The following is a 23,815-nucleotide window of genomic DNA, read 5'->3' on the forward strand; positions in this document are numbered from 1 at the left end:
ATTAATTCGCATATACAGATGGATACATGTGTGAAATTCAGGAGCCCCAGAGCATGCTGGGTTACTGGACTCAGATGGTAGCCATCAGAACTTTTTAACATTATGGTCCTGAGGCTTTACCATATTACTAACTTCAAGCCTGAAATCCAACTACATCTCTTTAGTACGTGATCCTCAGAGTAGCAAATTCGATCAGTACAAGGCTTACTCAGGGAAGTGACGTAGAAGAGAAACTCAAGGAGGGATCCAATATTAGCCAGTACATCAAGGTCCAGGTAGTGGTTTTGCTCAAACATAAAAAAATACTTTACCTCTAATACACAACACAATAATGCACGTACATATGGGAGGGCAATAACAATATTACACAGTTATCACTGTAATAACTTCTATCAGTGCGAAGACAGACAGAACTAATATAGGCCCTCTGTTGGACAAGACATCCTGTGAATATGTGGTTATTTAATGCAAGATATCACGTTAGCCCTACTGGTATAACTGGTGGAAATGTATGTTCTTTATTCCTCTCTACCTCATCTACTCCTCCCCAAGTGAATATTGCTAGATAGAGCTTTGATAGTCCAACCAACAATTCTTACCAATTGTCCTACCATTTCACAGCACCATTCTTTCACCCTTTTTGTTCAGGCAGGCTGAGACAGCGACTGCCGGCAGGAGTTGAGGCATGCGCTACTTCTTTGGAGTGTGTCCGACATAGACCACAGAGGACAATTGTGCTCACTGATCCAGGGCATGTTACCTATGTCTTCTGCATCTGGTTCACATTCTCCATCCTGATGATGTTGGGCAGCGCCATTTCTCTTCCTTTATGGCGCTGGTTAATGAGGCGATGTTTGCTACATGCAGCCATATCCGATGATCTTAGTTTAGGGTGGAAATGGTGAACTTTTTCTTGCACCTTAGTAATAGGGTTTCTATTAAGCTTTTCTTCAGAAGAGGTCTCAACCTATGACGAGTTTTGATCAATTTGGTGCTCCGGCATATGCCTTTGAATAAATATATATTCCTTGTATTACTCTTAACAATTAATTCTTGAAATAAGGCGCTGGTTTGGAGTGGGTTTGGAAACACTGGAGTTGTTGGTCTCTTTGATGTGACCACACAGTTTCAAGGTAAAGAATCCTTTGAGGGAATGTAGTAGTACGTATGTTGGATAATTTATTTGCAGTACTGATAGCAGTATATTGGCATTTGTGGAAATTACGAATATGTTTGTCAAAACTAACAGCGAACCTTTTTGGCTTAAGTGACTTCCCTGGCAACAACGCTGCTTGAAATCTTTAGATATAAGGGGCATATTATCAAGGGCTAGTGATATTTTTATCGCTGCGTTTGTGTCCGTTTTCGGCCGAAATGCGACGATAAAAATATCGCTTTCTTTACAAGAGCACGCTAACGCGTGTTTAATGGGATTAGCGCTGGCTTCAACATCGCATCGCCTTGCATCGCTAATGAGATGCAAGGGAGTTGTGTCCCGTGAAACAACATGGGATATTATCGCTAACCCAGCTTCTCTCTATTTACCATTGTATCGCTAACAAGCATAGCGATATTAAAATCAGCGCTAACCGGGTATTTCGCCGGTTTGTAACGCCTGCTGTTTTTCTTACTAAGCCATATCTATAATGGGAGGTGGATTGTTATACTGACTCCACGTCTCCCTATCTACAAGGTTTTCCCTAACACGGTTTTCTATCGCTGGAATTCCGGCGATTTTGACTCTTTCCGCCGCTTTTGCCTGGATTTCTACTGCCTCGGCAATGCGCGTTGTTAATAGTGCACTAACTGGGCAATAGATTTTGGCGATAGTCGGCATTAAAATTTTACACGATAATTGCGGCCAGCGATAAATATCGCTGCCGCTTGATGATATGCCCCCATATCTTTATAACTTTTTTTCTTTGATTTGAGAGCAATTTTATAAACTGGCGTCCTAAACCAGCGTTTGTTGTTTTTGCACTTCATGGGTTCTACATCACGAATGAGGCGAGGTAATGCAATTCTACCTCATAGTATAAATTGCATGGTGTATCGTGGATAAATATATATTTTTTTTGCATCAACAAAAGAAGGCCCATGTGTCCTATACTTAGTGAGTTATGCAGTGAAAATGATGATTATTTCCAAAGTAGGAATCAAAGGGGGTTAAAGTTGATTGAAATGATGATGCAAGATTTATATACATATTCATTTTGTATATATTCTGATGGGCTTGTCATGAAAATGATGCTGCACGAATTAAACAAATATATTAAAACTGATAAAAGATGTAAATTGTGTGTATAGCCTTCTGGGTACGAAGGGCGAAAAAGAGGAGTATGCTTTATTTTGCCTATTAATGAAATTAACGTTCTGAAAGTATTTACAGTTTTATGGTGAGATGATGCAAAGTGATTGCATTCTTTTATGAACTTTGTAAAAATAATTGCTGTGTTAAATGTTTATATATTTTTTATTTCTGTTACAAATCCGTAGAACGTTTGTAGATGATACAACTCGACACCATGTTTTGAACTGCAAGGAAAAACGTTAATCTTGATGAAAGTAGAAGCTGTCACCGAAACGTTGCCCCTTATTAGTGTCTTCTGCATTGTACTTTGCAGAGACAGGTTTTTAATTACAGTCATGTTTGTGTGTGTGTGTGTGTGGAAGGGAGAAGTTTCTGTTAGTAAATTAATAAAAAAATTATTTCTTTCAAAATAATGCGCCATTTTATATCGTAGTAATCTTTGTTCAAAGGGAATGTATTTTCCCTCAGGAAGGTGTCTATTTATGGAAGACAAAAGGCCTGAGATTGCATCGTAAAATGTATCTTTGAAAAGGTTTTCAAAGCAGAAATCCATCAAAAGCATTTAGCAGTTTATATGCAAGCATTATTACTCCTTGTTAAATGAAATTCTACCATGTCGTCCTACATGCCACACAGATGACATGTACACATGTACTCCGTGTGCTACATGAGATATTAGCAGCAATCATGCATCTGTGATTACTGTGTTCATGGCCCATTACTCAAATCACCAGTATCTTCATGCACTTCTATTAAAGAACCTCATCTAAAGTTGTCTTTATCTACTGCATAATGCTAGGCACAACACGTCTTACTAAAGGGATTTTAATTTTACAGAAGTACAGGATACAATTCTACATACAGAGACCACAACAAGCTCCCCAGTGCTTTTGGCTGGCACCCAGCTCCACTATTTGACCATTAACTTAATACCACCTGCACATTTCAAGCCACTATCTGCAGGGATTGTGCAAGGACTTTTCATGCAATAGGCGAAATGTAACTTTGATGCTGCTGACTCCCTCTCCATTCCTATCCATTCACATTCACCTTCCCTTTCTAAACACACCCCATCACTTCCCATTCATGGATCACTCCACATGCACACACCCAACCATACCCATGTTCTCTCCAAGAGCAACACAACCTGACACACAGAACCCCACACAATCATAAATCCCTACACGCATAATCAGCCACATCTATATTCCCAAATGAACCTGTTGCACTACAGATTCACCACACAGGCCCAGACACAAACTCACCAAAACACCCACATGCATACACATCCAAATAAAAATGCATGGCGAAAACACACACACCATCACACACACAGTGCTTCACCAACGCGCAAATACTCATATGCATCTGAGCAATACACCCACATCCCAAAGACACATCCCCAGATAAACATCCCTTACATATGCACTTGCCTCGTGGCACTCACACACAAACTCCCCACAAACCACCTTGCTCCAGACACACACAAAATACATCCCCCTCAAACAAACATATTACAAACCCAGACACATTGCCCAAACATTGTCACCCACTCCCAGACACCTGCACACCCAAGCCCCAGATACAAACCTGAACCATACAACCCCACTGGACAAGTGCATCCACCACCTCACTGGGCCCCTCTGACACTCACAGCAAGACAGATAATGAACCGTTAGGCTACTACCTCGGGGAGAGGATGTAGCTTAACGATTGGGGCTGTCGTTTTCAAATCTGGGGAGCCGGGTTCGAGTCTCAGCAAGGGCGCTCAACTTCCTGTGCCTAACAAAAATTAATGTGTCGTCATGTAACGCAACTGGTGCTCATGTAAAGCGCTCTGATACCTGATTTCGGGTCAAGTTCGCGCTATATAAAACTTCGAAAAAAAGAAGAAAAAAAAAGGTCAGAATGACAGGAGCCAACAGGTAAGGCAGGTTTAAGTTCATTGTGCAGACAGGCATCCATAGTAGTGTAGACACACCTGCACAAGGCAGGCAGACAAGCATTCATAGCAGGACAAGCAGCATAGCTGCCATGATTTTTTATTCATTATCTATGACATTTTCTATGTTTTAAGTGTGATTATTTGTGATAATTGATTTGTGTGACACTTTGAGTGATATTGTATTGAGAGTTTAGTCAAGCAGTTTAATGAGTGTATGTCCCTCACACCACCTTGCACACACACTGAACGTAAGCTGTGTAGATGTGCCTATGATGTGCCTATGATGTGCCTATGATGTGCCAAAAACCTTTTACTTGAGTGTGGGAGGCAGAGCTCCACCGCATAAGGTGCAATTCCGAAGGCTGCTTTAAAAACATGATTAGGTTTATTGATACTAATAAGGCTTGTGGTGTCACTCTGTTACCCCACCCTAACCAGCATTTAATGTCGCTCTCAGTTGAAGGGCTATTGCCTAATAGGGTTAATAGGCAGACACTAATGGGATTGGAAAGTGCATTTAGCTAAAAAGCCAGACCTGGCAGAAAGCACCACTCGCACAATACAAGTCCTCTTGACAACCACTGCCTCCCCCACAAACACAAGCAGTGCAACATATAAAGAGAGAGATTCTGATTGAATGACATCCCGCCCCCACAGGAGGGCATATTTCAAACATATAGTTTCTTTTTATTTAAATTGGGTTTGGAAAACATTTGGACATGCAAACATCAATATATTAGATTCATTCTCTCAATCTAGTTTTTACTTACATTTGCAGCATAAGTTAGGATATGTACAACACTGCAAGGAGTTGAACTCTTCGCTTCTGACTGTGCAGCAACATTAGGTCACGAGAGGTCGCGGCGTGAGCTGCTGAGCCTCATAGCTACTGTGCCTTTCATCATATGTGCTATATTGAGGCAGGACTGGCTATACAGCCAACTGCACACTTGCATTATGGGACATGGAGTTTAATTTTTTATGTTTGTTGTCTAAAATGGCAAAACTTTTTGAAAATGTGTCAAACTATTGCAGTCTTTATACAATAGAAGTGATTCTGAACTTTAAGACCAAACAGTAGTAAATTGCGGAAATGAATAACCTGCTCTCAGCAACAACTGTGCTTTCACCCAAGCCTCCTTTTCGAAAAGTACTTCATGTACATTTCAGCATTAATAAATACATGCAGTTACATTGTTGTTTTAACCTGATCTTAATGGGTGAAACTGAGGCATATAGGCACGAAAAACAGTAATCACAAATATTGTCTGAGAGATGAAGAGGTTGTGGCCTTAGGGTCAGAGCTGCCGACTTTGGAACCGGGGAACCAGCTTCCTGTGATTCTGGGCAAATCTCCTGTGCCTACCAAAAAACAAGCATTTGCAATGCAAATAGGTCTCGCATTTGTGAGTTAGAGCTATTGATGTTGTAAATGGCAATTTCTTTTTTACCTACACGTTTTATTTTTGGAGTGAATGTATGTAGTGTGCAAAATCCCTTGGAAAGGCCCTGCACTTCGTAACAAATATATTGAAAAAGACACAGTGTGGATTGTGTCAACAATTGCTTGGTACGTACCTTATGGGTGAAGAGTCGCCACACATGCACACCATGGTGCTTTAATAATGCAAAACTCATTAATAAAAGTAGTGCTTACAAACTAAACAATGCGATCGGGATCGCAGCATGTGAATCTGAATCCCGGACTCTCTTTCATTTTCTGGACTATTTGACTCACTATCCTGCGTCTTGGTTATCGCCAAAACACTGGGAGGCAATGAAGTTTGCCAACGGGGCAGGGGGGCTTCGGGGGTACATTGTAAGAAAGTGCCATCTTTCTTGCATGGTATGACCCCACTTTTTGCTGAATTGCTGAATGTACTTTGACTGAGTGTGCCCTGGACTCCTGCCAATCAGGTGCCCAGGGCCTATGTTCCTTCCCTAAAACACAAAACACAAATTGGCAAACCCTGGCCACGTGTCAGCCCCTGGTACCCAGGGCCTTGTGACCAGGGAAGGCCTCTAAGGGCTGCAGGACTCATTGTGCCACCCTTAGAGGCCCTGTACCAATCAATCAATCAATCAAGCATTTATATAGCGCACTACTCACCCGGAGGGTCTCAAGGCGCTTGGGGAGGGGGGCTGCTTCCTGAAGGCGAGGTGGTCTTGGGTCAGGCGGAGGTGGGTCGGGAGGGAGTTCCAAGTCTTGGCGGCCAGGTAGGAGAAGGACCTTCCTCCTGTGGTGGCTCTTCAGATGCGGGGGACGGCAGCGAGGGCGTGGCTGGTCGATCGAAGCTGGCGTGTGGGAGTGTAGAAGTTGAGGCGGCTGTTGAGGTATCTTGGGCCTTGGTTGTGTAGGGCTTTGTGTGCGTGGGTGAGGAGACGGAAGGTGATTCTCTTGTTGACCGGGAGCCAGTGCAGGTCTCTCAGGTGTCCGGAGATGTGGCTGTGTCGGGGGATGTCGAGGATGAGTCTAGCTGAGGCGTTCTGGATCCACTGGAGTCTCTTCTGGAGTTTGGCAGTGGTTCCGGCGTAGAGGGAGTTGCCGTAGTCCAGTCGGCTGGTGACGAGGGCCTGGGTAACTGTCTTCCTGGTCTCGGTAGGGATCCACCGGAAGATCTTACGTAGCATGCGCAGGATGTTGAAGCACGACGAGGAGACGGCGTTGACTTGTCTGGTCATGGAGAGGGAGGAGTCCAGGATGAAGCCCAGGTTGCGTGCGTGGTCTGTTGGTTTGGGTGCGCTGCCCAGGGCAGGGGGCCACCAGGAGTCATCCCAGGCGGAGGGCGAGGAGCCCAGGATGAGGACCTCGGTCTTGTCTGAGTTCAGCTTCAGGCGGCTGTTCATCATCCACTCGGCTACGTCTGTCATCCCTTCGTGTAGGTTGGCTCTGGCGGTGGCGGGGTCGCTGGTGAGGGAGAGGATCAGCTGGGTGTCGTCGGCGTAGGAGATGATGTTGAGGTTGTGTTGGCGTGCGATGGCCGCAAGGGGGCTCATGTAGACATTGAAGAGGGTGGGGCTGAGCGAGGAGCCTTGAGGAACGCCGCAGATGACTTTGGTGGCTTCTGATCTGAACAGGGGGGGAGGCGGACTCTCTGTGTCCTTCCGGCGAGAAAGGAGATGATCCATTCTAGTGCCTTCTCTTGGATTCCGACGTTGCAGAGGCGCTGCACTAGGGTGCGGTGGCAGACAGTATCGAATGCCGCGGAGAGGTCCAAGAGGATGAGGGCCGCTGTTTCCCCGTTGTCGGGCAGGGCTCGGATGTTATCAGTGGCTGCGATGAGGGCGGTCTCGGTGCTGTGGTTGGCCCGGAAGCCAGACTGCAAGCGGTCGAGGGAACCATTCGACTCGAGGAAGGCGGCCAGCTGCTGGTTGATGGTCTTCTCGATGACTTTGGCCGGAAACGGGAGGAGCGAGATGGGGCGGTAGTTTTTGAGTTCGGTGGGGTCCGCTGATGGTTTCTTCAGTAGAGCGCTGAGTTCGGCGTGCTTCCAGCTCTCCGGGAAGGTAGCGGTGTCGAAGGAGGTGTTGATGATGTCCCGCAGGTGGGGTGCAATGACAGCGTCGGCCTTGTTGAAGACGTGGTGCGGACAGGGGTCGGTTGGAGATCCGGAGTGGATGGAGTTCATCGTGCGTCGGGTTTCTTCGGTGTTGATCGGGGTCCAGGCGTGGAGGGTGGTGGGGGGGTGCAGGTGCAGTGGTGGGGTGCGTTGGCTGTGTGATGAAGCTGTTGTGTATGTCTGCGATCTTGTTGTGGAAGTAGGAGGCGAGGGAGTTGCAGAGGTCTTGTGATGGGGTGATGTCGTTGTTTCCGGCGTTGGGGTTGGAGAGCTCTTTGACGATGTTGAAGAGTTCCTTGCTATTGTGTGCGTTGTTGTCCAGTCGTTCCTTGAATGCGGTTTTCTTGGTGGTGTGGATCAGTTGGTGGTGTTTTTGAGTGGCGAGCTTGAGGGTAGTCATGTTGTCTGGTGTTGGGTCTCTGCGCCAGGCTCTCTCGAGGGCTCGGCAGTTCTTCTTGGAGCTCTTGAGTTCCTCGGTGAACCATAGTGCTTTCTTACTGCCGGGTCCGCTAGGCGGGGTCCTCAGAGGGGCGAGGTCGTCTGCGCAGTTGCTGATCCACTTCGTGAGGTTGTTGGTGGCCTGGCTGGGGTTCGCTGAGCTGGCGGGGGGGTCCTGGCTCAGGGATGCGGCGAGCTGGTCGGCTGTGATCTTGTTCCAGCTTCTGCGTGCAACCTTTTGCTGGTGGTGGTGGATCGTGTTCTTTCTGAAGCTGAAGTGGACGCAGCTGTGGTCCGTCCAGTGGAGTCCGGTGGCGTGGGTGAAGGCGATGTTCTTGCTGGATGAGAAGACGGGGTCGAGTGTGTGTCCGGCGTAGTGGGTGGGGGTGGTCACCAGCTGCTTGAGACTGAGGTTGGCGAGGTTGTCCAGCAGGGTGGTGGTGTTGCGGTCGTTGTTGTTCTCCAGGTGGAAATTGAGGTCCCCGAGGAGGATGCAGTCAGTGGAGGGGAGGGCGTGTGGGCTGATGAAGTCAGCGATGTCTTCGCTGAATTGTGTGCGTGGTCCCGGGGGTCTGTAGATGAGGGTGCCTCTGAGGGTGGTCTTGGGGTCGGTGTGGATCCGGAAGTGCAGGTGTTCGGCGGTTGTGAGGGTGAGGGTGTCGTCGGTGTTGGTCATGATGCGGATGGTGTTCCTGTGGATGATGGCGATGCCTCCTCCGGTCTGATTGCTGCGGTCCCTCCGGGTGATCTTGTATCCGTCCGGGATGGCGATGGCGATGGCGATGTCGGGTGCTGAGGAGGCGTTCATCCATGTTTCCGTGAGGAAGGCGACGTCTGGTGATGTTGTGTCGAGCAGGTTCCAGAGCTCTACAGCGTGTCTGTGGACGGAGCGGGTGTTGAGCAGGCTGCACTTCAGGTGGTTGCTGCTGGTGCACGGCTTGGTGGGTGCGGGTGCAGAGCAGGTCCGGATGCAGGAGAACTTGCAGGAGTGGCAGCTGAAGGGTCCCTGGGTGCGTCTCGGGGTGGCTCGGTAGCATCCGGGGATCCAGCCGGCGTTGAGTGCGTTGAGTTCGGTGGCGTCGTAGGTCCGGCGGGTGGGCTGGTGTCTGCGGAGGCCAGGGGTCCGGGCGCTGGGCGCGGGCCAGGCGTGGATGGGCGCAGACGGGCTTACCTTTGGCGCGCCTTCGGTGCACAATCGGCGCGCCTGCTGCGCATCAACGCTGCGCGTGCGCGCGGTCGCCATTTATGGCGAAGTGCGAGGGAGGGAGAAGCAGCTGGGAGGCGGGAGCGGGGAGGGCACAGAAGGAAAAGGGGGCGTGGCTGCTCTCACGGCGGCGGGAAGCGGGGAGCGGGGTGGGTGGGCACAGGGGGCAACTACAGGGAAAACAGCACAGGGGGCCACACAAATACAGAGAATCGGGACAAAAAAGCTAGATTAGACCAAAAGGAACTAGAATAATCACAAAAGGAAACAGAGTTATCGCAGGAGACCACACAGAACAACGGCGGGGGGCGGGGTCAGCAGGCAGGCTCAGCGAGGCTGAGGGCAGCGGCAGGCGGGAAGCACACGCTACAGCTGGTGGCCGTGCGGCGCGGGGGTGTCCTAAGAACAGGTCACACTCACCTGCGCCGCGCGGTCGCCATTTATGGCCAAGTGCGAGGGAGGGAGGAGCAGCTGGGAGGCGGGAGCGGGGAGGGCACAGAAGGAAAAGGGGGCGTGGCCGCTCTCACGGCGGCGGGAAGCGGGGAGCGGGGTGGGTGGGCACAGGGGGCAACTACAGGGAAAACAGCACATGGGGCCACACAAATACAGAGAATCGGGACAAAAAAGCTAGATTAGACCAAAAGGAAAGAGAATAATCACAAAAGGAAACAGAGTTATTGCAGGAGACCACACAGAACAACGGCGGGGGGCGGGGTCAGCAGGCAGGCTCAGCGAGGCTGAGGGCAGCGGCAGGCGGGAAGCACACGCTACAGCTGGTGGCCGTGCGGCATGGGGGTGTCCTAAGAACAGGTCACACTCACCTGCGCCGCGCGGTCGCCATTTATGGCCAAGTGCGAGGGAGGGAGGAGCAGCTGGGAGGCGGGGAGGGCACAGAAGGAAAAGGGGGCGTGGCCGCTCTCACGGCGGCGGGAAGCGGGGAGCGGGGTGGGTGGGCACAGGGGGCAACTACAGGGAAAACAGCACAGGGGGCCACACAAATACAGAGAATCGGGACAAAAAAGCTAGATTAGACCAAAAGGAAACAGAATAATCACAAAAGGAAACAGACCACACAGAACAACGGCGGGGGGCGGGGTCAGCAGGCAGGCTCAGCGAGGCTGAGGGCAGCGGCAGGAGGGAAGCACACGCTACAGCTGGTGGCCGTGCGGCGCGGGGGTGTCCTAAGAACAGGTCACCCTTACACACACACACTGCCCTTGCAGACTGAGTGTCTGGGTACAAGACAAAACAAAGAGTCGACATGGCACACATCCCTGTGTGCCATGCCCACCACCTACACTGCCATGGCATACATCAGCCACCCCTCTAGCTGGGTTCTCCATGCCAATGGTGTGGGCACAGGAGCAGGAGCCCTGCGCCCCTACATTACCCAGGTCCATTCCTGGGCACTGTAAGTGCAGTGCTGCCGTTTAAGAGTATATGGTGCTGGGACCTCGTCAAACACGAACTCCACAACACCATAATGGCAACACTGTAGACTGAGAAGTTTGGTATCAAACTTCTCAGCACATTAAACCCACACTGATGCCAGTGTGGGATTTAATAACCAAGCACCCCAGAGGGCATCTTAGAGATGCCCCCTGAAACCTAACCTACAATCCACGTCTGTTCTGAGGCTGCCTAGGCTGCCACACAGCAGACATGTTGCTGGACCCCTCAGGCCAACCCCACCCCTGAGGTGGGGGAGGCGAGGTGAAGCACATCTCCGGGCTCTCGGCCATCTTGAAGATGGGAAGTCCTGCCCAATCAGGACTAGGCTACTGCCCCCCTCCCACAGGAGAGAGGCAGGATAGGGGGTGTAACCACCCCAGGACAGGGACCCATTCGTCCCTGCCCTTCACCTACTTGTAACACCGCTAAATCTAGTATTTAGGGGCACCCTGAACCTTCCTTCTCCAGATTCCAGATTCTGAAATCCGAAGAAGAGCTAGAAGAAAGAAGACCTGCCCTGCAGCTGCTAAGAAGAGGAAGACACCAACTGCTTTGGCCCCAGCCCTACCGGCCTGTCGACCCTCGAACCTGCTCCTGCTCCAACCCGGCATATCTTGTGGCCAGCAACCTCACAAACCCCGGAGGACCTGGCTACCTTTTGACTCTAGGCCCCTGGGACTCCCATGAGTAGAGGCTCTACTCAAAACCTACTTCTAATCCTTGGCAGCAGCCCGGAACCGCGAACACAAGAAACACTCTGCACCCGCCAAGCCTGGCCTGTGCCAGAGTGAACAAAGACCACGAGGACGACCCCACGGCGACTGTGACCCAGAGTCCGGCACCCAAGGACCTCCCTCGACACTCTTGAAGAAGCCTGCAGCCTCAGAACCAGGTGCCCCCCAACTGCGATCAACAGAGGGTAAGATTTTCCGACACCAAAAGGCACCCCTGCACCCAGCGCCCCGCGGCCCCCTGTGCCCAATCCCGGGGTACCTACCTATCCTCCAACTACCCAACTTACCTCTCGAAGTGGTGGTGGCACCTGAAGAATCTTCGTCCCCGAGCTTGCAGTCTTTTTCTAAACCGGAGATTTCCCAGTGAAATCAATTGAGCGCCCGAAGGCTCAAAAGCACCCTGCACCCAGCCGCCCGAGTGGCCCTGACAGTGCAACCTCTACACCTATCTAATTCCCCATTTGCGCTGAGTAAGTGACCAGGAGCCCAGCTCCCACAGCCGCGTGGCCTGCTAGTCAGCATCCACCAACCAAGGACCCTTACCTCTCATAGGATAACATGGGGCCTAACTCTCTCTGCACCCAGCCGCCCTTGTGCCGCTGCGGGTGAACCAACTGTACCTACCTGACCCTGGGAGACCCCTGAGTCTATGCCCAGAGCCTTAACTCTGCCAATCGAGTACTTACCTCTAAACCGATAACTCAATTTTCTTGATAGGGTAACATTGACTGGCTTTTCCTGAAATTTCTTCTAAGTGTGGACTTTTGAAAACTTAAAATATTCACCAAAAATCAGCAGAGTAATGAAAACGAAAATACTCACCTTCTCTTAGGTGAGCTCCCAGTGCTGGATCTTGGTGCCCAGCACTGACTCTGAAAAATACTTACAACTGTACTTACCAGTAACCCAATTTTCTTCCATAGGAAATCATTGACTGTTTTTCTGTGAAATTTCTTCTGTGTCAATTTCTGCAAACTTTAAATATTTTTTAAAAATCATATAATTTCTAAAAACGTAATTACTTACCTGTTTTGGATAAAGGTCCCAGTACTGACTCTAGGCACCCAGTACTGGATTACAAAAGTGACGAGAACATACTATACCTGCAACTTGAATTTTCTGCCATAGGGAATCATTGACGGTTTTCTATGAAATATTTTCTAAGTATCAACTTTTAAAATAGCAAAATATTGTCTAAAAATCATCACAGTAATTAAGTCGACTTTTATCACTTGGTTCCAAGTATTGACCCAGGACTGAATCTAGGATCCAGTCCTGGAATTCCAAAAGTAATCCTAAAAGTAATCTGTGGCAAATAACTTGAAACTTCCATTGAACTCAATGCATTATTGTGTTTAGAATTGTGTTGCCTATTACAACCACTTGTAACTTTCTACAAAAGTCAATTGCATATTGCAAAAGTATTTATATAAAGCATCTCCTTCTGAGAAAGTATATTTTAATACCTATTGTTGGTTCTAAAATAAAACAAGCATATATTTTTTATATATAAACCATTGGCCTAGAGTTCAGTTATTGAGTGTGTGAGACCATTTGCTGGCTGAGTGTGTGCAACAAATGCTTTACACTGTCCTCTGATACTGCCTTACTGCTCGACCAAGCTACCACTTTAGAGAGTAAGGTTATATCTAACTTTAACCTCTGCCAAACCTCTGTGGACTGTGGACTCTGTACACCCTGTACCTATTTGGGAACAGTATATACAGAGCCACTTTCTCACATACATGAAAAAGTATTCCTTGCCTAGTTGTCAAAGGTCACCCGGTGCTATTAGTTAAAAGAGTGCAGATTTCATTAAGTTATTAGGAGTAGTTTACTTGCATCTATAAGGAAATCAACATTAACTAAACAAAATGCCAGAATGCGTGTCAGTTTTCACAGTGTTTTAGACAGTATTGGTTGCTTAGTTTCATTGCATTAATTTTTGAATTTACTCTTTTACACAGCATCCCAAAGCCCGAGTTGTTAAATGACCCATAGAAGGGAGTCTTTTACAGTTGAGCAAATGTGTCCAAATGTAGTTTTGGTAGTGCCATGGAATGATCAGCCAATGAGGTACTCGATGAGCAGTTATTTAACTACACGTTCAAAACGTACGGTATTGTGGCTGTTGTTTGTTTGTACCCAACCACCTCTTTGAATGTGTTTATTAACACAGAGGTTCATCTACCAGACAGTGCTCACAGAGGGGCGACTAAAGCACAGAACAACATGTATTCATTTATCCTGACTGTAAAGGCACCCGGAAGGCTTAGGTGCCCGCCAGGAGAGGCTAGGGATCCTAGCGCTTCTACAGACTCTGCTGTGCTCCTCTGCACCAGCAGGGCACAGCTCAGAATCTGCCGCTTCTGCTAAGAATAGGTGAGGGGGATGAGGTTGGGGCATGCGGAAGTTGCCGGCAGATTTCCAGGTTATTGAAAGTGATGATTCTGACGTGAGGCAATGGGGACTGACTTTGTCTGTTTGTCTGCACCAGTCTATTTTCCACCATCTACCGGGCTCACTGTCATGTATCCATTCATCTCTATTTGTTAGAGATGCGCAAGCCAATATATTAATTAGCAGGTAGAGCCAGCCGGAGAAGAGCCAAGTGTATACGAGCCAGTGGGCGAGACGTGAAAATGATCGGCATGTTAATCATACAGTAAACATGATGTTAATGTGCGATAATGTCTCTTCAGAATTCAAAAAAGTGCATTTCTTTAGCGCGTCACCTCAGTACACAAGATTGTAGCACTGAATTGAGAGGAAGTTATTAAAAGCGCTTGTTTTAAGCATGAGTTAAAACATTGCCGCTCCTCCTGCCTGACAACAATGCCATTTGTGAACCCGAGGCGTCAGGTGCCATGCATACCCCGAATATTGCCTAGAGTCTTATTATATTTAGAGTAACATTAAAATCTAGTTCATTAAACAAGAGAAGTTTTTGTACAGCACGCATCTTGAACGCGCATATTTCAAGGTGGCAATAATAAAGATGAAAACGGAAGTGCCGGCAGGCAAGAAAACACAAACGAGAGGGGGGGGGGGGGGGGGGGGGGGGGGGCAGGGGAGGTTGAAAAGTCACAGACTGAGGGAGGGGGCGATGGGGTGGGGAGACAGGGAAGAAAATAGTGTTAGGAGTAAAGGGGCCAATAGCCATGGAAGGATACAAATGAAGAATGAGGAGGGACTAACAAGCCTCAAACCAATCGGAAGGCACCATTTAAGACAAAGGCCAATGGTCAGAGAGTGGGAGGAGCTTCCATGAAGCTTCCACACCACAGTATATATTGCATGCTTTGCAAAGCAATGGCAGCGCATGCGCGCTGAAAAGCTAGACGAGGCCTAAAAGAAAATAGTGCTAGGAGTAAAGGTGCCATTAGCCGTGGAAGGATACAAATGATGAATGAGGAGGGACTAACAAGCCTCAAACCAATTGGAAGGCAGCATTTAAGACAAAAGTCAATGGGCAGAGAGTGGGTGGAGCTTCCACGAAGCTTCCACACTACAGTATATACTGCATGCCTCGCAAAGCGATGGCAGCGCATTCGCGCTGCAACGCTAGGCGAGACCTAATGAATGTGTCCTTGTGTAACGTAACTGGTGCTCATGTAAAGAGCTCCAATACCTTTGGGTCGAGTTTGCGCTATATATAACTGCAACAAAAAAAAAGCAACTAACAGAATCATTAATTAGTGTTACCTCCCCCTCCTCCCCCCAGCACTACAGTCATCCTGCGTCATTAAACCGCCACATCTACTTAGCCCCAGTGTTGAATACTCTTGACGCGACGCAGTTCAGGAACACACTGAGGCCTGTTCGGGTAAGAGCTTTGCTTCTCAGGGGCCTATTTAAGCGTGCTTCCGTGTCACCGGCGCACTGATGGCTGTTCTGACCAATGGAGCGTGAAAGCCCTCTGCTGCAGTCACAGCACCACTACGCCATCAATCGTTGGAATGCCCCGAGCCCTGCCGTGGTCTGCGGCAGGTCATTGTGACAGTCACTCTGACACTGCTTTTCAGTAGAGTCGCCTGTCTTTTCTGTCATTCTGAGCTTGGAACCTCCATCCCAAAGTTTCTCATCTACGCCCATAAATCAGCCATCCTCCTGTAAAACCGTTGAGGGCCTATTTATAAAAAAAAGTCATGCAGCGCTGTAAGCCACCTTGCGTTTACAATTACAAAATAGTCCCTGACAGGGGAGATTCACACAGAAAGCTATTAATATAGGCCTGAAATCAGTGCTATATTAAAGCTGACAGAAAATGTAATAATATTGTTGTTGTTGTTGTATGAGATTTATTCGACAGATAATGGCATAAAAGCTGTAGAAAAACATTTTAAAAAAAATACAAGCAGAATAAATATAACATACAACAACATAAAACGTATGCGTTCTGTTAGTTGTCTTTTCGCCCCAAATCTAACCTGGGTGAAGTTGCCCTCGTGTAGCCAGATCAGCAATTTAAGGATATAGGGGGGAGTGCCCATCTTACTAAGCGTCTACCACAATTTGTTTCTAGGGACCAGGTCAAAGGCAGTCTTTAAATCGATAAATGCGAGGTAAAGACTGCCCTTGCCAATCACCAGTACCTTCCAATGGATAAGGAGGAGTCTGAACACCTGGCCCATCGTTCCAGTCTTTGGCATAAAACCGGCCTGGTAATGGGAAAGGATGGCTTCATCCTTGGTCCATGACTGTATCCTCTACAGAAGGACTCAGCCGAAGACCTTCTGCAGAGCACTAGTCACGCGACCACCAGCCCACTTTATTCTTGTGTCTTATGTGATTTGATACATTTTTACATTTTCTGTCCAGCTGGACAGCTTTAATATAGCACTGATTTCAGGCCTATAATCATTGTTTTCTTTGTGAATCTCCCCTGTCAGGGACTATTTTGTAATCGTAACGTACTACTACCCAAGATCTCTGACCATTACAATTGGGTTCCCTTGTTAATTAAACACGGTAAACCACCTTGCAGTGCTCTGTGACAAGGAAAGCGCAGGAATGCGCCGTATTTAACATTATATGGCACGTTCCTGTCTTTTTTCCAATGCTGGCACACAATGTGCTGCTTAGCGCCAACGCAGACACTCTGGCACCATGATGTAAGGGTGCCTGCATTGTAAGCAGGATTGATTTTGTGCAGGAAGGTGCGCCTTTCTGCACAAAAATAATCCCCTGAGGCATTTTCCACAAAGAGGAAACATCTAGGAGAAATAAACATATTTCTCCTTGTTATGCCTCACCTGGGAGGTGAAGCAGTTTTAGTGCATTCGCAGGTCTACCACTTATGGTAAATCTGGAAATGTGTCTAAAATCCAGGGGCGTTGCATGGGAACACCCAAGCACTTCCCATGGCATGCCTCACTGGAGCAGAATAAAGTAATGCAGCAATTTGCTCTGTGTTGTGGTACTCTGGATTTACCAAGCCACTTAGGTCCACTCAAGGTAGCCTTGCGTGACTTGATAAATTGCACTTAGTAGTTGGGGCGCACATGCACCCTGTTGTGTGGTGCAACTGAGATGCAACTGCATGATACATAGGGCCCTTGGTGTGTTGAGTGGGTCTCACAACTCATGCTTGTGCATACTTTTGGTCCCAATCATTGCCTAAAGGAGGCATCCAGCTCAGCATGGGCAGGCCCTGTAATAGCCCAGTCCAATCCGGGCTCAACCTGCTGCATCATAACTAGCAAAGCCCTCGATTTGCTGGCTGGTACGAGCTGTGTGCCACTGACTGACAGCTAAAAGAAACAAGTAGAGCCAACCACCACAAGGAAGGAGAAAAAAAGAGCTAACATGCTCAACTTTCTCTTCATCTGATTATCGTGACAATTACTGATCATGCAGAGATTCAGGGACTTAGCTTAAACTGTGTTACTCTAACATGTGATGTGTGGCACTTGGCAGGTCTGAGGTAGTAGGCACTAACGTGACAGGCACTTAGAGGAAACAAATATTCAAAACAGCATTCCCCCTCTCTCTATAATGACCTCAACACTCACCAAAAATGCTGCAGCAGCAACACTAAGGCTCTCTGGTAATGGTAGCACCCATGTCAGAGCAGGCAATCATGGGGCTGTAATAAAGCTCTGCATAGCAGAAGTCACCAGTATTTATCTATGACAGATGCTGCTGCTGCTTATCAGAGGAGTTAGGGTAAGAGCAGACTGTTGGGGGCAAGGGGTGAACTGGGTAGGGGATGTGGTAAGCACTGTAAATTTAGAACAACCATTGGCAAATCCAATACATCTGGACTTCTGTCTGAAAATGTGGGTCTATTGGCTTTGCCAATGCTTTTTGATGATGCTAAGCAGCTTTGGCAAATAAAGAAGGACAAAAGGTATGATGATGTTTGTATGCACATCTGCCACCATGCATGCACACATATAGTATGACAGGAGAGCTCTTTTTTTTGGTTTACCTTCCCATGATGACGGACGCTAATATTGGAAAATAATAATAATGTATGCAAAACCGCATTTTCTATAAGGAGCGGTCTGGCTCAAATATGGGAAATGTAAATTTCACAGAGCAATGGTGGAGCAGGAGGGGGGAAAATGGTGGAGAGAATAATGCAGAATAGGGTGGTAGGAGCAACACAGATGGCTGTGTCTTAAATGTTAAACAAATAAAAGAAATCCAAGCAGGACAGGGATGGGGAAGGAAGCAGTGGATGAGCTTGGGGGGGGGGGGGCAGCATGTAGACTGGGGGTGGGCATCAGAGGGGCAAAACAGCACTCAGGAGAGAAAGTAAAAAGGTACATGCAAGCCTATGGGGTGCTAAAGGCAAAGGAAAACAGTAATTCTCTCAATGTGAGCAGTGGAAGGGTACAAGTCATTCAATCAAAAGGATGGTAAAGAAGCTATGTTCCAGGGGAACAATATACTCTAGAAGTAGAGAAGAAGGAAGCCATCAAATAATAGGCATGTAAATGAGAGTGACAAGAGAGACCACTAATAGTAAACAATGGGTTGACCAAAAGCCCACTGTATGTACTGGTATCATTCACAATAGGTCTTCAGCAGCAGAGAGCTAAAAGCTTTCTTATGGTTTGTAATGCTGTCTAAAGACAAAACCTAAAATGGAAATGGGTGAGTCTCAGGGATCAGAGCAGAGAATGGAGACAGTACAGGCAATAGAGGAGTGAAGACAAAGGGTGAGAATTTGGATGTGAAGAAAGGCCGTTGATTGTAATTTCTAATTAGCACTTGTTTGGTGCACAATCTGCCATTAGCATCCCACTATAATACCTTCCAATCTTTTGTGCATACTGTTGAGCAGAGGAGGTCAACATTGGTTAAACGGTCAAGAATTATAAAAAACAAAACAAAAAAAAAACATTGGTTAAACGGTATGGGGAATAAGAACTGTTGTGTGCACAGTAGATTTCAGGGTAGCAGATGTTGAGGGTCTGCATTGAAGAGTGGAAGAGCTAAGGGTCCTGGAGATTGAAGAGTCTGGGTAAATGCAGGAGTTAGTTTCAGAAGGAATGAACCAAAGTGGTCCGGTGGCCGATGGTAGGAAATGGGAGAATCAAAGGGCAGTGAGTGAATTTGCGAATAGAGAATAGCAGCTTGGCATGGCTGACTACATTAGGTTGAAGGGTAGAAGGTTAGTGAATATCATAGTCTGAGCTTGCCTATTTGATGGCAGTGGGTAAGAGAAGACAGAAGTGGTATCAAAGTGCTTTCATTGAAGGAGTAAAACAGATGGAGGGTATTGAGAAATGTTGATAGCAAGCAATCAAGAATGCCATCGCGAGTGCTAGGGTGACCAGACCCGGATTTCCCCAGACAGTCCTGGTTTTCAGAGGACTGTCCCGGTGTCCCGACGCATTTGTTCATTTTAAATACATGTCCTTTTTTTTGGGACAAAGTACAGGTCATCCTGCGAAGCAGCATTGAAAGGTATGCTCTCTTTTCCTCTGAACTCTGAAATAATTTATAATTAGATTATAATACATCTGTTTCTGCCAGGCAGCACAGGAGGATGACCACTGCCTGTTACCAGCAGAGAAACGGTTTGGGGGAGGAGGGGCAGGAGGGGCAGGAGGGCGCAGGGTGGACGTGTTGCCATTTCTAAGGTTATGTAGACATAGCCTTGTAAATGTGTGTGTGTATGTATGTATATATATATATTCACAAAAAAACATAAGTTTCAGGGGTGTTATAGTTAGTTGGACATTTCACTCGTACAAAACCATTGAAATTCCCCCTTTATAGTTAGTTCAGCTATATAAGTATAACTCGCGCCCCCGCAATGCAATGCTGATGACGTCACATAATACATCACTCATGACATGGTCAGTGACATCACTGATGACATCTCAAATGACATCACTCATGACATTATCCAGTGACTGTGTGTTTCTCTAAAGTTTAAATATGTTTAATATATATAGGGAAAGGCGTATTGAAGAATGAGTGGGTGTGTAAGTGTCTGAATGAATGATTTACTAGGTGCGTGACTGACTCTATAAGTGAGTGATTAAACATATCTTACTGAATGCATGGGTTAGTGATTAAACTGTGTGAATCTCTGTATCCGTCTGTCTGTTGGTGTGTAAGCGGCTGCATGGGTTTGTGAATAACTACATGAGTGTCTATATGAGTTATTTATTGGTTGTCTGAGTATCTGTATGGGTGCCTAAGTGTGTGGGTGGGGTGTGTGTGATTCTGTGCATAGATGTGTGAGTGGGTGATTCACTGGTGCATGGTTTCAAGACTGCATCTGTGATGGACAGTATGGGTGGGTGAGTGTGTGTATGGGTGTGTTAGTGAGTGAATGTATATCTCAGTGGTACATGTGTGAGTAACTACATATGTGAAAGGTAGTATATATATGTGCGTTAGAGTATTTAAACGGCTATAAGTGAGAGTGTGTGATTGTGAGAGTGGCTGTATGGATGAGTGTGTGCTTGTATCAGTGATTGTATAAGAGCGTAAGAATGTGCTAGTATTTGTTCGATTAAGTGAGCTGGTATGTGGATAACTGTGTAGGTGAGTAAATGGGAATCTGATTAAATATTTGCATGACTGACTGGGTGTGTGAGTACGTCTATGGATGTGTGGCAGTGTGTGAGTGTCTATATAGGTGTATGAGTGCATATGATGGTCCTGTGCTGAGTGACCGTAAGTATGAGTGACTGTACGGGTGAGTAAGTGGATGTGGGTATAGACTTAAGAATCAGTGAGCGGGTATGTAGTTATAGGTCTTGGAGTGTCTATGGTTTCGAGAATGGCAGTCTGTAATTTAGAGTGGGTGTATCATCAAAAGTTATATTACGGTGTGAGAAAATGCATGAAATTATCACATGGATGATGTCATCAGTGATGTAATTTGAGATGTCATGAGTGATGTAATATGTGACATCATCAGCAGTGCATTGCGGGGGCGCGAGTTATAGTTAGCTGAACTAACTATTACGGGGGAATTTCAATGGTTTTGTATGAGTGAAATGTCCAACTAACTATAACACCCCTGAAATCTATGTTTTTTTTAGTGAATTTCTAAGGTTTTTTAAATGCTAATTTCTAACTACAACGTGCTTGAAACCTTTGGTTTTTTCAGTGAATTTCAAAGGTTTTCTAAATGCTCATTTCTAACTATAACGTGCCTGAAACCTATGGTTTTTTCAGTGAATTTCAAAGGTTTTTCAAATGCTAGTTTCTAACTATGCCTACAGCGGTAGGACATGTGAAGAAAGAAGAAAAAACGCACAGAAAGAAGCAAAAGAAATGCAGAAAGAAGCAACAGAAGTCCAGAAAGACGAAGAAAAGTGCAGGAAGAAGCAAGACATGTGCAGAAAGAACCAACAGAGGAGCAGAAAGAGGCCTTGTTCCAAAAATATACTGTGCCCACAACTTTTTCAGACGGGTACTGGTGGTAACTGACTCTGACTAACCAGGCCTAGAGCCAGTGCTATGCTAAAACACACTTAGAATACAATTAAAACACCTACATATGCTAGGGAATACTATGCATTGGGGTACCCCTGTGATTAGCATGACCTCCTCTGTAAGTCCCTAGTACATAATAGGGCAGGGGATTAAAACTACCTCTTAAAACGCGCTACGGGCGCATTTGCACAGTGGTGAAGGGAGGGGGGCCTGAGGTGACGTTTGCAAACACGCCCCGTGGATACAAGGGAACTTAATCCCCCAATTTAAAATGCACCACAGAGCGCATTTGTACACTTGTCACCTCAGACCCCGTCCCCTCCCTTCCCCACTGTGAAAACACGGCCTATGGGCGTTTTAAGTTGGTCTATTAAGTCCCCTTCAACCTTGAGGGTCCCTAGGGTCCAACTAGCCCACTAGGTACCTCCAGTAAGCACCACAGAGCTGCGTTGCAGAGATGTGTAAAAAGGGGCACAGCCTGGACCAACTCTCTGCAATGCAGCGCAATGGTGCTTACTGGAAGCACCTGGTGGTCTAGTTGGCACCCAGAGGCCCTCAGGATTGAAGGGGAATTATTTCCAGAACTTAAAACGCGCCACAGGGCATGTTTGCCACGTCACCTTAGGCCCCGTCCCCTCCCTTTACCACCGTGTAAACACGCCCTGTGGCCGTTTCAAGTTGGGGGATTAACTCTCCTTGAATACTGAGGGTCCCTGGGGTGCAACTAGCCCACCAGGTACCTCCATTAAATGCCACAGAGCTGCCTTGCAGAGAGGTGTAAAGAGGGGCGTGGCCTCTGAACACCTCTCTGCAACGCAGCTCCCTGGTGCATACTGGGGGTACCTGGTGGGCTAGTTGGCCCCCAGGGACCCCTAGTATTCAAGGGGAATTAGTTCCCCATCTGCAGGGGGGGCGGGGCCTCCGGCGCAATGCCGGTCTTTTTTTTAAGAAGAGGGCTGTGTGGCCCCCCTTCTTTTCCTATTCTATTGGCTCTGGGGACCCCATCCCCCGGGGCCAGCCCTCTCAGTTGGTGACCGTGGAGGGGTTCCCAATCCCCCCACGGTCCCGCCGGCTCCCCACGTCCTGCGGGAGCCAGCATAGCTTTTCCACAAGGGGAGCTGCTGACATGCAGCTCCCCTTATGGAAAAGCAATTCTGCTTTGCTTCATTGAAGCGAGAGCAGGTTTCCCTGCTCTCGCTTCAATGAAGCAACGCAGAGTTTGCAATGACAGGGCGGGAGCCGCAAGGCTCCCGCCCTGTCATTGCAAACAGCAGTGAACCGGGGGTGGGCACCCCGGACACTGCAGGAGTCGGCCCTGGGGGGGTGGCGGTCCCCAGGGCCATCATTGGCTCCAGGCAGGGGGGCGCGCGGCCAACCCTCCCACTATTGCAAAGCCCCAGGGGGTGGTGGTCCCCAGGGCTCGGGGTCTGTAACGGACCACCTATTTTGATTAATTAGTGCCCCGAGGAGGTGGCGGTCCCCAGGGCAAGTGTGGGGGGATTGGGGCCTCCCCACACTTTTTTTTCAACTGCCCCCAGGACCTGGCCCACCCGGGGGCTTTGTTTAAATGAAACGCTGGAGCCCACGCTTCTTTTTGTTTTATTTTTGCAGATCCGCGGATCCTCCGCGCATCCCGCGATTTAAAAAAAATCTGTTCCTACCCTGCCCCCTTTTCTTGTTTTCTGCCTTTCTTTTGCTGTTTTCTTGTGCCTCGGTTCTACCGAGACACAAGATGGCTGCCAACACTTCCTGGTTTGGAGTGTTGTCAGACAATTAGAATAAAGCTCGTCATCGGGAGGGTACGTGGATCCACTGTGCCTCTAGATATCACTATCTTTATTTCTTAATTCCTCAAAAAATACTGAACGGATTTACACCATTTTTTAAAAGGTCGCTTTCTGAGCCAAGCAGTACCTTTCTGCCAAATCTGGTGTAATTCCGTTCAGCAGTTTTTGCAATAACTGTGTGTAAATTTTCCTATGGGAAAATGATTTTTTCACCACTATTTATTGAATTACTCAGGAACTACTGAACGGATTTACACCATTTAATAAAAGGGCGCTTTCTGAACCTAGGGCTATCTTTTTGCAAAATTTGGTGTAATTCCGTTCAGCAGTTCGGGCTGTAGCCATGTCCAAAATTTCCTATGGGAAATAACATGGGGAAAACGCGTTTTGGGACCCCCTTTTTTCTCGAGCCTGGCTCGACGAATCACCCCCAAACTTTCAGGATAGGAGCTGACCGGAACAGGCCATTAGT

Source organism: Triturus cristatus, chromosome 9, assembly GCF_964204655.1.
Source record: "Triturus cristatus chromosome 9, aTriCri1.1, whole genome shotgun sequence".
Lineage (NCBI taxonomy): Eukaryota > Metazoa > Chordata > Amphibia > Caudata > Salamandridae > Triturus > Triturus cristatus.